The sequence below is a fragment of the Sorex araneus genome, chromosome 4, assembly GCF_027595985.1.
Source record: "Sorex araneus isolate mSorAra2 chromosome 4, mSorAra2.pri, whole genome shotgun sequence".
Classification (NCBI taxonomy): domain Eukaryota; kingdom Metazoa; phylum Chordata; class Mammalia; order Eulipotyphla; family Soricidae; genus Sorex; species Sorex araneus.
The window spans coordinates 180469884-180484221 of NC_073305.1; the positions used below are offsets into that span (position 1 = coordinate 180469884).

Here is a 14338-nt window from a genome sequence, read left to right on the forward strand (position 1 = left end):
TTCATTTGAATCACCACTCAAAAGAAAATGATCCGGCGGTAGTTTGTTGGATCTAATACAGTCAGCAATTGTTATACATTCTGTAAAAAAAAAGAAGTCTATATATCTATAATAAGCTCTTGACAGATGGAGGCAAAACTTTGTTCAGTCTGATTTTTTCTAGATAGAAAAAAATCTATAATGCAAAACAAAATAGATTTTGAATTATATTACTAAATAACACAGCCTAATGCAAATATTTGCAAGACATATACATTTTCAGGATTTAAAAATTTGTGTGATATTTGAAGTCAGCTAACATCACCACATGCAAGAAAGGTTTTGTTTTGTGCAAAGTATAAGGAAGGTAGAATAAGAGTAAATAAAATGACTGAGTCCAGTGAAGGAGTCTATTTAAGTGCAATATTCATGATAAGAGTCAGCACCTCTACTTTGTATTGTGTAGTTGAGTCAGTATTAAGCTAAATTCTGAGCAGCACACTTTAAAATTCTACTAATAAAGAGAGCTTTAGAATAGTGGTGGTCACCTGCGGTTCCACAAATTGGTTCCCTTTTGTAGAAATGGTCTGCTAGTGAGTAAAAATGTATTGCAGTTTAACACAATGTTAAAAAGTACTTTTTCCATGTCCATCCATTTATAAGCAAATTTCATGGCTTCATTTCACCTGGTGCCTTCAAAGTCATGAAATTTACTTATAAATGGATGGACATGGAGAATATTATGCTGAGTGAAGTGAGTCCAAGGGAGAGATGACATAGATTGATTGTACTCATCTGTGGGATATAAAAAAGCAAAATATGAAACTAATACCCACGGACAGTAAAAACAAGGTCCAGGAGGACTGGTCCATGGATAAAATCATGCCACAAGTGGAAAGGCGATGGAGGGACAGTTAGGATAGAGAAGGGACCCATAAGACAATTGAAATTGGAAATCATCACTCTGGACAAGAACTGAATGCTGAAAGGAGGTAAAGAGACATACAAGATAACCTCTCAGTACCTATGATATTGCAAACTATAATTCCCAGAACAAGAGAAAGAGAGAGCTAGAGAAAGAAGAAAACTACCTGCCATTGAAGCAGGCTTGATGAGGGTCAGGGAGTAGACAGGTGAAGAGAGTGGCACAAGGGAAAATGGAGGCATTGTTGGTGGAAAATGTGCACAGGTGAATGAATGAGTATTGGAGTGAAGCTCACCCCACACAGTGGAGTCCAGCCAGGAGTCTGGCAGAGATTGTGGAGTGTGGAGGTTTTTAGCTGCCAGGGCTCTCCTTGGGCAGGTGCTGGGCTTACCTGCCCCCTTCCAGGGTACCCCACATGACTCAGCCTTGTGCAAGGTCTGGAAGAATCTCTGCAACTTACTGATCTCTTTGATATTTATTTATGAGTTCTGGATTATGGCTGGTGAAAGAGTTTACATTGAACCTCAATTCAACAACTTCAGGCTTCTTCCTCTTTAAGATTGCTAATTCATTAATTTTGAGAGGCTCCCAATCAGGGCTTACTTGGAGTCATTCCCTATGATACTGGGAGCCATTCCCATTAATGCTCAACTAATCAGGCTGGCAATTTAATGCTCGGTCCCAAGAATGTGGTGCTTCTACGCTTGTAGGGCAGGATCAAAGTCAACTCCCTGGTTCTCAATGGTCTCCAGGGGTTACACCTAGTGATAAATGCACCTTACCCTAACTAGTGTACTATTTCCAGGCCCCATACATTCATTTAATGACAGGGATTCTGCACTCATTGTATGTGATGCCCATTGTCTCATGTTTGTGTGACACATCATCAGTGATAAACTCTTTGCTGCCTAGTTTGCTGTGTGGATATGTGGTATGGACAAAAACATACAATTTTTATTTTATCTATGGAGTGATAGCACAGAGGGTAGGGCATTTGCCTTGCATGTGGCCAACCTGGGTTCGATTCCTTCATCTATCTCAGAGAGCCCGGCAAGCTACCAAGAGTATCTCACCCGTATGGCAGAGCCTGGCAAGCTACTCGTGGCATATTTGATATGCCAAAAACAGTAACAAAAAGTCTCACAATGGAGACACTACCGGTGCCCGTTCGAGCAAATTGATGAAAAATGGGAGGACAGTGACAGTGACTATTTTCATGTGTGTTATTGTATATGATGCCACAATCATATGAAATTATAAGGAACAATGGACAGAATTCTTCAGCAAAACATAAATGCTAGGGGCTGGAGAGATAGTATAGCAGGTAGGACACTTGTTTTGCACAGACATACCTGAGTTTTATTCCCAGCATACCAAGAACCAGCTTCATGCTCAGGAGAGGATGCTCTGGCTCCTGCCTGTGGTTTCAGGTACTCTACAGGGTCAGAGAAACTTCTCTAGTAATGAACTAGAGAAATGATCCCTGAAAGTATAGTCTTCTGTTCTTGATCTTGTTTAGGTGTTTCTACCCCACCACCCTTCTAAGTGCCACACTCTATGCAATTCTTTTTATCTCCATATTCCTAAACTGAAAGCCCAGCACCTGCCCAAGGAGAGCCCTGGCAGCTAAAACCCTCCACACTCCACAATCTCTGCCAGACTCCTGGCTGGACTCCACTGTGTGGGATGAGCTTCACTGAGAACTTAATCTGTTGAAAAACTTAGGTACGCAGGTTTTGTGACTGAAATCTCTAGGCTCTCAAGGAGTCAGGGATGAGCTACCTCCCCACATCTCCCTGTGCTTTCAAAAGCCCTGGCAGTCATGCGCAATGATCATAAAACGCCACCCAGTTAAAAAGTTAACTCCAGTCATATAACCTCATTAAAAATTTTGGACTTCCTGAAGCAACACCTCAAACTCTACAACACTGGAAAACCAGGAGTACCACATCAGATTGGATTGGATGTAATGTAGAAGGTATCTAATCTCAATTAACAAAATATCAACACAGAAGGCTTGACCTGTAACAATATATTAGCAATCTCAATAGCTTAATAGCTCTATGATAAGATACACAATCTTCACTTTTTTCTGAAGGAACATTTTTGATTGATGTTTAAGCAAATTATAAGAAGCAATATAAAGCAAATTATTGAGATCCTACTATGGGGCAGGCTTAAGGGGTGGTTGGGAAAATTAGAGATAATGCTGGTGGGAAGGTGCAACGGTGGTGGGATTTGTGTTGGTATATTGAATGTCTGTAACAAACGACTATGAATAACTTTCTAAACGACAGTGTTTATATAAGGAGTAAGGGGAAAATAAAATTTTTGAAAAAGCATTCAGAAAAATTATAATTAAAAAAAATTGATGGGCAAGCACTGAGGGACAACACATAGTAAAGGATGGTTTGGCTTTAGAGTTTCAGGGATATTGATCAGTGTTCACCAAATACTTCATATAAGAAATATACTTTGAATTAAATCTTCAAAGACAAAAACACTAAGCTAGACCGGAAGGGCAGGGTTGTGTCGATAAAATTCCAGGCAGGAGACTCAAAATGGTTAATGTCCTTCTATAAATCACCAAGAGATTTGTTTGTGTTTCTTGTTATTTTGCTTTATTTAATTTTTTCAGATTAAAATCTATGATGACCAGAGAGATTTTCTGGGACTTTAATCGTTCTACTTATAAATAAGTAAATGAAAACTCTTTCCCAGTTTGATTTCTCTTCCTTCAAAGGTAAGTAAAGAAAGGTCATCTTGCTAATGAACAGAAAATCTAGACAAGCCTTTCTCTCTGTGTTTCCTTTGAGCCATTCTTACCGAATCTCAGTTAACAGTCTCTAATTAGTATCTCTACCTCTGCTTTCTTCCTTATCCATGCATAGCAAATTTTGGTGGCATTAATAGACAAGTAACTAATATCCATAATAGCAAGATTCAGTGGAAGTCTTTTCAAATAATGTAAAGACATTTTGAAAACCAATTAAGTAAGTGGTTCACTTCATTTCCTCCAAGATCTGAGTTAGACTTGAAGCAGGTGCTGCTGCTTCTCCCTGAGGATTGATCTTTTTCCAAGCCTCCAGTTTAGATCAGTCAATGTGATTATCTCTCTGTCAAAGTACCTGCCTGTTCAAAGTCATGCTGGGTAAATGATGTTCTTTGTGCCACCAAAGATTCCACATCAACAAAGACAATAATCATACCCAGACCGTTGGTGGAATTTTTGTTCCATTCTAGGGGATAGAGACTGGTTCTGAGTTTTAAGTTATGATTTCACTGAAGATTTCCTAGATTTAGCTAGAATCCCCTTTCCAACGACCTAGAAGAGTGCTATTTCCTTTTCTAAGATTCACTGTCTTATAAACCAAAGAACAAAATACTTTCAAAAGAAAATATTTTCCCTATGGAATAATAAAATCAACCCCTCTTGCAATCAAAAATGGTTGTAAATCTATAGAAATAATGCCATTCAACGTTTTTCTCATATTACTTAAAACTTGGTGTTTGTTAAAGGGCCAAGGTCAGGCCCTTCTGGAAAGGAAGAACAATAATTTTGAAAATTCTCCATTCACTGAGTCTAGTGTCAAAAGAATGAAAGAGGCCTGAGATTTCTGAAGGACTAACATATCTTATTCAAAGATACCAGAAAATTTTTCCCCAAATTGGGAGGCTCTTCAGGGAGAACACCATGTTTTTCATTTCAAAACATCCACTCGGAGTGGTTTTGTTTTTCTAACAATTTCCTAGAAAGACACTAGTGCATCAGGGACTTGTTGTTTTTTTAAAAAATCATGTATGAAGGATTCTATTATAGAATATATATGTTACATAGTAATATAAGAGATTTCTATAAAAGGAATTGGGTATTTTAAATAGTTTGTTTCAAGATACTGTTGTATTGAAATTGGGTATTTTAAATATTTCGTTTCAAGATATTGTTGGTTTTTTAGCATTCAAAGAAACAGAACTGACAAACTTTTTGATGAACATATATGAGATTCTATTCTTTCTCTCTTTGTGATATAAATACTTGGTTATTAAACATAATAAGAGCATATATTTCTTTCTGTTCTATAGGAAGTTGTACTGCCATTTTGTATTGTTTATCTTGCAATATGTTTAGTGATTATAACAGTTTATTGACATGGAAAACCACTGGTTTTCCTATACTCAGTTACCTCTTATATGCTATCTTAGTTTAACCTCACTCTAAAATTATTAGCACTCTAAGTGATTTTCACAAAGCTCATGCTAAGGATCATCTGTAATGATGATATATTTGTTTTTCTATTATTTCCAGTTTGGGTTTGTTTCTTCATCATTACATGTGATATGTTTAAACTTATACAGAACACTATTTTCCTCCTTCATTTACCATGTCATTGTTTTGTCCACATAATCAGATGCAACAATGAGATTATGATTTCTAAAACTATTTTGAACTCTAAAACTATGTGATGTGATGATTATTAATATTCTAATGTTATTATACTTGACATTTAAGATCCATATCCTGTTTTGTATCAGTTGTTTTACAAAGCAAACCAACTATGAGCCCTTACATTTAGAATACTTCCACTTTATAGTGTGAAGGATTGGGAAGGAAAGAGAATATCCCAACTGAAACTGCAGCCCTAGACACAGTAATAAAATGATATTTGCTCTGTCTACACAAGATATTAAGGTATTTTCCAGCTTCACACACAGTGATTGATTCAGAGAATGGAACATAACTCAAAATGGTGCAATGGGAATAATATGTGGGCATTGCAGTAACTGTAGCAGCAGGAGAAAGAGACTCATACACTGTCTATGATATGAATTGCATTGTATAATGTGCTTTAGATATTACAAATTTTACTGAAAGAGAAACTTTAATTTCATGGAAGGGAACATGAGAGCAATTCTCCAGGAAATAAATGTTTCTTAATCAACTTATATATAATTACTGTATCACTGTCATCCCGTTGCTCATCGATTTGCTCGAGCGGGCACCAGTAATGTCTCCATTGTGAGACTTGTTGTTACTGTTGTTGGCATATCGAATATGCCATGGGCAGTTCGCCAGACCCTGCCGTGCAGGTAGGATACCCTCGGTAGCATGCTGGGCTCTCCAAGATAGATGGAGGAATCGAACCCAGGTCGGCCACGTACAAGGCAAATGCCCTTTCTGCTGTGCTATCACTCCAGCCCAGGAAACATGCAAGTGTTCCTAAATCCATCTTCTATTGTCACTTTAATAGAGTAGCAAGCTTCAGGGGCAAAAAATTCAGGGGGGTTTCTTTTGGCTTCAGCCTCTGAACTTGAAACCTGTGATCATGATATCCTTCTCATGACCTGATGTAAAAGATGAGGCAGACGTCTCTCTGCCCTAGATGTTGCACTTTTTCCTCTGCCGCTCCCCCCCACCACATAAACTTCCCTGAGTGTATATGTGACCATTTAGTTCATGTAAGAATATGTGGCATTGCATTACAATCTATTCTAATGATTTCATTTTGGTTTAACCACCTCTGTAAACATCTTATCACCAAATAAAGTTGAACTTAGAAGAATTGAGATTAGGTCTTCATCTTCTTTTGGGGACATCTAACTGATCTTATAAGAATAACAAATAACTTCAAAATATTTTTAAAGAACTTTACCATGTGAACTCACTGGTTTTACACAGTAATTCACTAAATTATATTATTGTTCAAAAAGTTTTTTATGAATCCACAGTAAAGTGGCAGTACAAGATCCTAACAGACCATCTGACCCCCACATAAATGTTTTAAAATATAGTTTGTCAGATTAGAGCTAAAAGTTCCTTTATCCCATGTTCTCTATCTCAGTCCAAAGAAAGCCTACTTATAAAGATATGTATTTTATATATATATATATATATATATATATATATATTACCTACAAGTTCTCAAGATTTTTAAGTTCATAGAAAATTGATAGTTTAGGGAAGAAGAATAAGAAATACCACAAAAGGATATTGGAGTTAAGTGATAAAACAATGATGTTCATCATCACACTAGTATTGGGAGTCTTTTTATTATTATTACTGATAGCGCTAGAAGTATTTTGTTGTTGTTTTGGATTTGTTTGATTTTTGTACACACTGGACTTAACTCAGGGATTACTCATGTCTCTGCACTCAGGGTTTACTCCTGGCTATGCTCAAGGGACTATATGGAACACTGGGATCAATTCCAGGTTGGTTGTATGCAAGGCAATCACCCTACCAGCTGTCCTATTACTCTGGCCCCCAGGGTTGGAAGTCTTAACCACAGCAATTTGGAGAGTAAAGAAAAATAAATCAGTGGAATTAAACTTGTAAAATTCCATTTGCAGAGACCATCAGTACATAGAGAAAACCCTAAAGACTCCACCAAAGAACTCATGTAAACTATGAAATAACAAAATAAAGTGGAATGCTACATAATGAATAAATTAAAATTATTTTAATTTACATACTTATAACCACATAAAATTATCAATTTCCTAGGAATCAAGTTTTCAAAGGAGATAAAAGCTTTTTACATAGGAAACTGCAAATAAGTATTTAAACAAATAGAAGACACAAGAAATCAGAAGAGCTAAGATTAGAAAAATAGCCTTTCTATCAACTATTATAAAATTCAATAAAATTTGTATAGAGATTCTTATAGGAGACAAGAAATAACAGAATAATTAGATTGTATCCCTTCAATGCATCCAAACCTAGATTTGATTCCTGACACCACCTGGTCCCCTAAGCATCACTGGGTGTAGCCTTAGAGACCCTTAATCACTGCCAGATGTAAACCCCGGAGACCCCAGAGCTCCAAGGTAGTCTTGGTTTCACCAGCAATGCAGGGTTGAAGCAACATTTCAGTATCAGTGACTGCATTGAAACATCAGGCTGTTGGGCCAAGAATTTCTAGTGGGGCCACCAGAACACCTAAGGCTTCCTGAAAATCTTTTATAACCTTTTCCCAAGGACAAAGAATGTACACAACCAGTCTTTTAAACCCTGAATAATTTAAAGAATCCTGATTATAATGATGAGAAACATTAGTCTATGATTTTCAAATATATTATAAAGCTATAGTAATAAAAACAGTGTGATATTAGAATGAAAGCAGACACTCAAGCCAATGTAGTAAAATTGAAAGCCCAGATATAAACCTTCATACATACAACAGACAGCCAATTTATGACAAATGATCTCAGAAATACAGTGAAGTAAAGATGGCCTCTTCAGTAGATGTTGCCAGGAAAAGCAGTCAGTCACAGGCAAAAGAATTGGACTTAGACAACTATCTCACACCAAGTGTAAAAGTTAACTCAAGATGAATGAAAAACTTAGATGTCAGATCAAGTTCCTAAAAGAAAATGGGCATAAAACATCATCCTTTTAGCTTTAATGATGTCTTCTGTGGTTCGACTTCATTGGCAAAGAAACAAAAGCAAAACTAAATGGAATCACATTAAACCAAAAAGCTTCTGCACTGTTAAAGACTATCACCGAAACAGAAAGTAATTCTGCTGAATAGAAAATGTTTGAGTGCCATTCATCTAATATTAGCTAATATCCATGACTGTGGAGTATAGGCTATGCTTCGATAGCTTCAGTGATAGCTCAGGATGCTCCAGTACAATTGACCCATCAATCTATACTACAGACTCAGCAATAAAATATCTGTCCCACATACTCAGTAATACTTACAGTAATACTCAGTGTGTGAGGATTACTGAAATTAGGGGCAACTTAGAAAAGGAAATAACAAGTCAATTCTATTTATAAAATTTAATTGTAGAATTTTACATATAAATATAATTTTAAAATGACTTAGTTATAAGTATATGATTTGATATGTACCTTTGATTAGAAATTATAGATATTTAATTTATAGTGATGTTAAGTTGTGGTTTTTTCCTACTGTTAAAATCCTCTCTATGCCTTTCTTATTGGTGCAAAATTGTTTAAAATATCATTACAATTATTTGAACCTGAGCGATAGCACAGCAGGTAGGGCATTTGCCTTGCACGTGGCCGACCCGGGTTCAGCTCTTCCACCCCTCTCGGAGAGACCTGCAAGCTACTGAGAGTATCCTGTCTGCATGGCAGAGCCCGGCAAGCTACCCATGGTGCATTTGATATGCCAAAAACCGTAACAATAAGCCTCACAATGGAGACGTTAATGGTGCCCGCTGGAGCAAATCGATAGGCAATGGGATGACAGTGATATAGTGATATTTGAACCTAATTTATCTTGGAAAATATTTTCAACATCTTCTATACAAACCAACAGTAAAACACCTATAGTTAAATAAAGTTGGATTGATTGGTCAGTTTCCAGTAGGAGAAATATACAATGAGCAATGTAACTGTCTAAGTAGTAAGAGTGTAAATAGTCCATGCCATGGACTTTTAACTTGATTTATACGAGTAGCACAATACTTGATTATATATTGTGTACTGGATTAAATATTCCAAGATATGGTTTTGTTCTGGATTGTATAATATTAGGAATGAAAGCAGTTTCAATACTGGATAGCTGGAGGAATGGATTGGAACTAGTCGTTGGCATTGTTTTATCACTTCATTCATTATCAGTAATGTGTCATATAAATCAAAAGAGAGATATATTTAATTAGTTCTGAAGTCCGTGTCTTGCTGTGGTCTGTACTCAGATATTATAGTTTTGCTTTTGTCTTGCTCAATAGAAATTAGGAGAGCATCTTATCTGAGACTGGCATTCAGATGAAAGATTTCTATTCAATAGCAGAATACTGAGATCTGGCTAGGAGTGCCAGAAACACCACGTGATGATGTTCAGACCTTCACTTCTTACCTGCTCTGCACTTTAGAACTTCTCATATGTTGCATTGATTAAGCATTACTGTTATATCTCACACTCAATGCTTGTTTTATTTATCCATTCTAAATTTTAGTGGCTTGCTTTCATTATTTATCATTATTATTTAAAGTCCATATTCCTATGAGTATAGTTGTGTTACATATAAAATAAGTAATCTATACAAGGACAGGGGTCAAGACATTTGCTTTTCTTGCATCCAGCCCTACATATAATTCTAAACTACCTCCAGGTGTGATCTCTGAGCACAAATGCCAGGAGTGGTTTAAAACTCTCCCAAGAGAAAAAACAAATAATTTTAGTTCCTTTTACATAATAAGTTCTAGATATAATTTTATGTATGATTTTTTCTTTTCTTTATTTTGAACATTTCTTTTTTCCTGTGTCCATCTTCTGTACACCCGTTACAAGTAGATTAAAATCTTCAGTATGATTTTTGCTTCTCTAATTCCCTATATATGTATATATAGATTAGATGAATATATATCTATCACATAAATAAATATACATTATTTTCAGCTATTTTGATTGATCATACTGATATTAGCTATATAATTATGTATAACAAATTTTCTCAAATTTAGCAGTTTAAGATATTTATCGCAGTCTCTGAGCTATTAATCTTAATATGGCTAAGCTGAATAAATCTTGTGTGCATTAATATTTCTTACTAGACTAAATCAGACAGGTAGCTGAAACTGTTCTGTTCTGAAGATGTTATTTGGGAAGAATTAGTTTCTGAGCTCACTCACATGGTTATTTTTTGGTTCAGCTAATTTTCTCATTTGTTTCGGACCTCACATTGTACATTCAAGTCCTGCCCTTCCACCCCCTCCCCCACCCTAAATGACACCCAGAGTGACAGTATATAGTGGGTAGGGTGCTTATCTCGAATGTGGCTGACCAGGGTTTTATTCTGTATACCCGATATGGGCCCTCCTAGCCCTGCCAGGGTGATTCATGAGCACAGAGCAAGGAATAAACCCTGAGTACTGATGGGTGTGGTACAAAAATAAACAGAAACAAAGATCTGTGCCCTCATGGATCTATGCCAGTTAGATCTCTCCACTGGGAGCTCCTCAGACATTTTCATCAAAGTAAATATGAAATGGGGTGTAGAGACAAAGAGTGAGACACTCATACACACACACAAACACACACGCAAATACACAGTGAGATTTGTACAAGCAAGACAGATCACAATTTTTTTTTCATTGCTCAATTCTTAAAGCAATATCAGATCATTATTGTTAGAAGTAAACCATTATTAAGGCAATTAGCCATTCAGTAGCAAGGAATTCAAAGTGTTGAAAAGTTTCTCTATACTAATCTTCAGTTAAGGCATTTAATTTTTTATCCAGAGTTTTAATTTTTAATGGTACAATTTTGTGATTTTTGAAATAGAGAATACTTATACCACACTAACCATCAATGTACCAATATCTCTCTACCACCAACCATCTAATCAATTTTTTCATTTAAATAGGTTTACCTTTTCTCTCTGGTAACCTCAGTTGTACTCAGAAGGGTCAAGAGAAACATGTCAACCATCTCAATAATTAGTGGAATAAAGAAAATGAAATGTGTAGACAAAAAAAAAACAAAACCAAAATCCTGGGCAAGTGGCGTTTAGTTTTTGAATGGTTTAAAATGAGATAATTTTGAAAATGATAATCTAAATCTTAAAAAAATTTCACTTTTTATTATAATTATAAATATTAATTTCAAATTAAATATTGGCTACTTATTGAAAAATGTAAGATTCCTTTTTCTCAAAATGTACCATTCCGAGAATATATTTATTTGAGAATAAATATATCTCTCAAAAATATACTCATTAATATACTAATTTTTTTCCTTTTCTCGTAGGGACAGGCACACTTGGCAATACTAATGGCTACTCCTGGCTCTGCACTCAGGAAATGCTCCTGGCACTGCTTGTGAGACCAGTTGGGATAGCAGAAATCAACCCCCTGTGGGCCGTGTGCAAGGCAAATGCTCTACATGCTGCACTATCGGTCCAGACCCTCTAGGTTTTGTTCTTATGCTGATCTTGGCAACTCAAACTTTCCTAATCTTATTAGAAAATCTAAGCAATGTAGAATTTAAAAATGCATTTAACTGTTTTTACTTAAAATTAGAAAAAGGCTAAAGCTTACTGCAAAGAATAAATAAAACTGGCTCTGTTTACTGAAGCTCTGCTTCAGAGAAATGGATGGTACCGAATGACTATATTTGCTGCCAGAATATCAATTGCAAAATAACTGGAGCAAAAGTGATCAACCTTCGCATTTCTCTGCATAAACAACTATTCCCTGTACCATACTCATTAGTAAATGTCTCCCCAATGTTTAATGAATCAAATTATTGCTAGGCATAAGTACATTGTTTTCAGTTGATAAGCAACATAGAATCTCACTTTCATCTTATCTATAGTACTTTTAATTCAGTCCCTTTAAAATAAGTGAGACAGAGAACTATACATCTAATTATGAAAAAACTATTTTAGTCATAGAGTATTTTAAGTTTGTAAAACCTTTTCTATCTTTCAAAAACCTAGTCAGATAGGATCTTAACTTCTATTTTCAATAGTCTTTTGAAGGTGGTGAGGTAACTATTTTGTTTAAATCTTGATCTTCCTGTCAAATTCAGTTAAAACATACATGCTTTTTGAAGAAAAGTGATTTAGATTTTACCAGATAAAGGTTTTATTTTTTAAAGAAATTCACGGTAAATGAAAAACCTTTATTATGCAATCACCACTAAACAATTCTGCAGGGATATAAAGAATCATCTTTTTTGAAAGCACCCTCTCTCTAGAAACCTTAGTGGTGATACTGAGCAATGTTGCTTTTACATTTTCGAATTATATGTGTTTATAATAAAAAGGATCTTTTAGAGTATAAATAAAGTTTCCATAAAAAACTTGTACATCTATCTGATATTCTTGCACTGCCAACAACAATGAAGGAGAATCGTGTTATCCCCACATAACCACATAACCACTGGTTGCTCTTCTTCTATTTGTTGTGTGCCAATCTTTTTGGTATTGGTGTCTCATTGTTGTTTTGAATTTCATCTCCCTGATGATGAGCATTTATTTATTTATTTGTTTGTTTGTTTGTTTGTTTTTGGCTTTTTTTGGGTCACACCCAGCAATGCACAAGGGTGACACCTGGCTCTGCACTCAGGAGTTACCCCTGGCAGTCCTCAGGGACCATATAGCATGCTGGGAATCGAACCTGAGTTGACCACATGCTAGGCAAATGCCTTACCCACTGTACTATTGCTTCAGCCCGTAGAGCATTTATTTAATAAAATTTAAACTTATGAAATATAAGCAATATGGCAATATGACAAACCTTGAAAACTGTTCATCTATCTAATTTTTGGTATAAATAATATTTTTTCGGTTGCCAAAGTTAGAAATTCTTATAATTCCTCAGCAATTTTTTAAAAAATTTCTTAATTTTATTGAATCACCATGTGGAAAGTTACAAAGCTTTCAGGCTTATGTCTCAGTTATGCAATGCTCGAACACCTGTCCCTTCACCAGTGCACATATTCCACCACCAAAAAACCCAGCATACCTCCCACCTTCCCACCCCCACCTGCATAGCTGATACATTTCACTTCACTTTCTCTTTACCTTGATTACATTCCATATTTCAGCACAAAACTCCCTATTGTTGTTGGAGTTTTCCCCCCAAAAAAAAACAGCCCTCCTGAAAAGGAAGCATTTGATAATTAGTTTTCCATTGCTGAGAATGAAGAGATGTATAGTTTGGGATTTCTGTATTTTAGTAACTAAGTCCAGGGAGGTTTATGTTAGAAATTGCATCATTTCTCTTCCTGGGGCAGCATGGGGCAATGTCATAGTTCACAGTCTAGAGACAGTTCTGCAAGCAGCTTCTGGTACCAAAAGTAGTCTAGCTGGCCTCCGGATCATGGTGGATCAGCAGCAAACCCGGGTCACATCTTGGCAGAGAGCTCGCCGGTATAGCCCCCATCCTGAGATCATCCACGCGTTCTGCTGTTGCAAGTACATACCTCTTTTTTTGTTTCTCTTTTTCCCGCGCCTCCAAGTTCATACCTCCTTAATGGTCCTTATAAAATGGCGGACGCCATTTTCCCGAAAAGGGAAAAAAGCCGAGAAAGAAAGATCTTTCCCCCTCCTCAGCTGGCGTGGGGCTATGACTTAGTTCACAGTCTAGAGACATTTCTGAAAACAGCTGCTGGTACCAAAAGTAGTCTAGCTGGCCTCCGGATCATGGTGGATCAGCAGCAGAGCGGCCACACAAACGTGTGGCCACCCAGGTCGCATCTCAGTGGAGAGCGCATCAGTATTGCCCCCGTCCCAAATTACTCAGCAATTTTGTTTTAAATTTAGCCTCACAAACTAATCTTATGATTGTAATACATGTCACATTTCCCTAAGTTATAAGAAAATTTTAATACTTGCTTAATATAATTCAAAGAAAATATTTAAATTTTATGTGTTTTGTATATATTAAGTAACATATAAATTAATTTACGTGTTAAAATGTTTTGCAAGTTGCTTCTTAAAAAATAATGT

At 36.1% G+C, this 14338-nt stretch overlaps 1 pseudogene; it reads right to left on the reverse strand.

Annotated features, from left to right (window-relative positions):
• Window positions 1-2234: 2234 nt before the first annotated feature.
• On the reverse strand, window positions 2235-2403 carry LOC129404485 (small nucleolar RNA U3; annotated as a pseudogene).
• Window positions 2404-14338: the final 11935 nt, after the last annotated feature.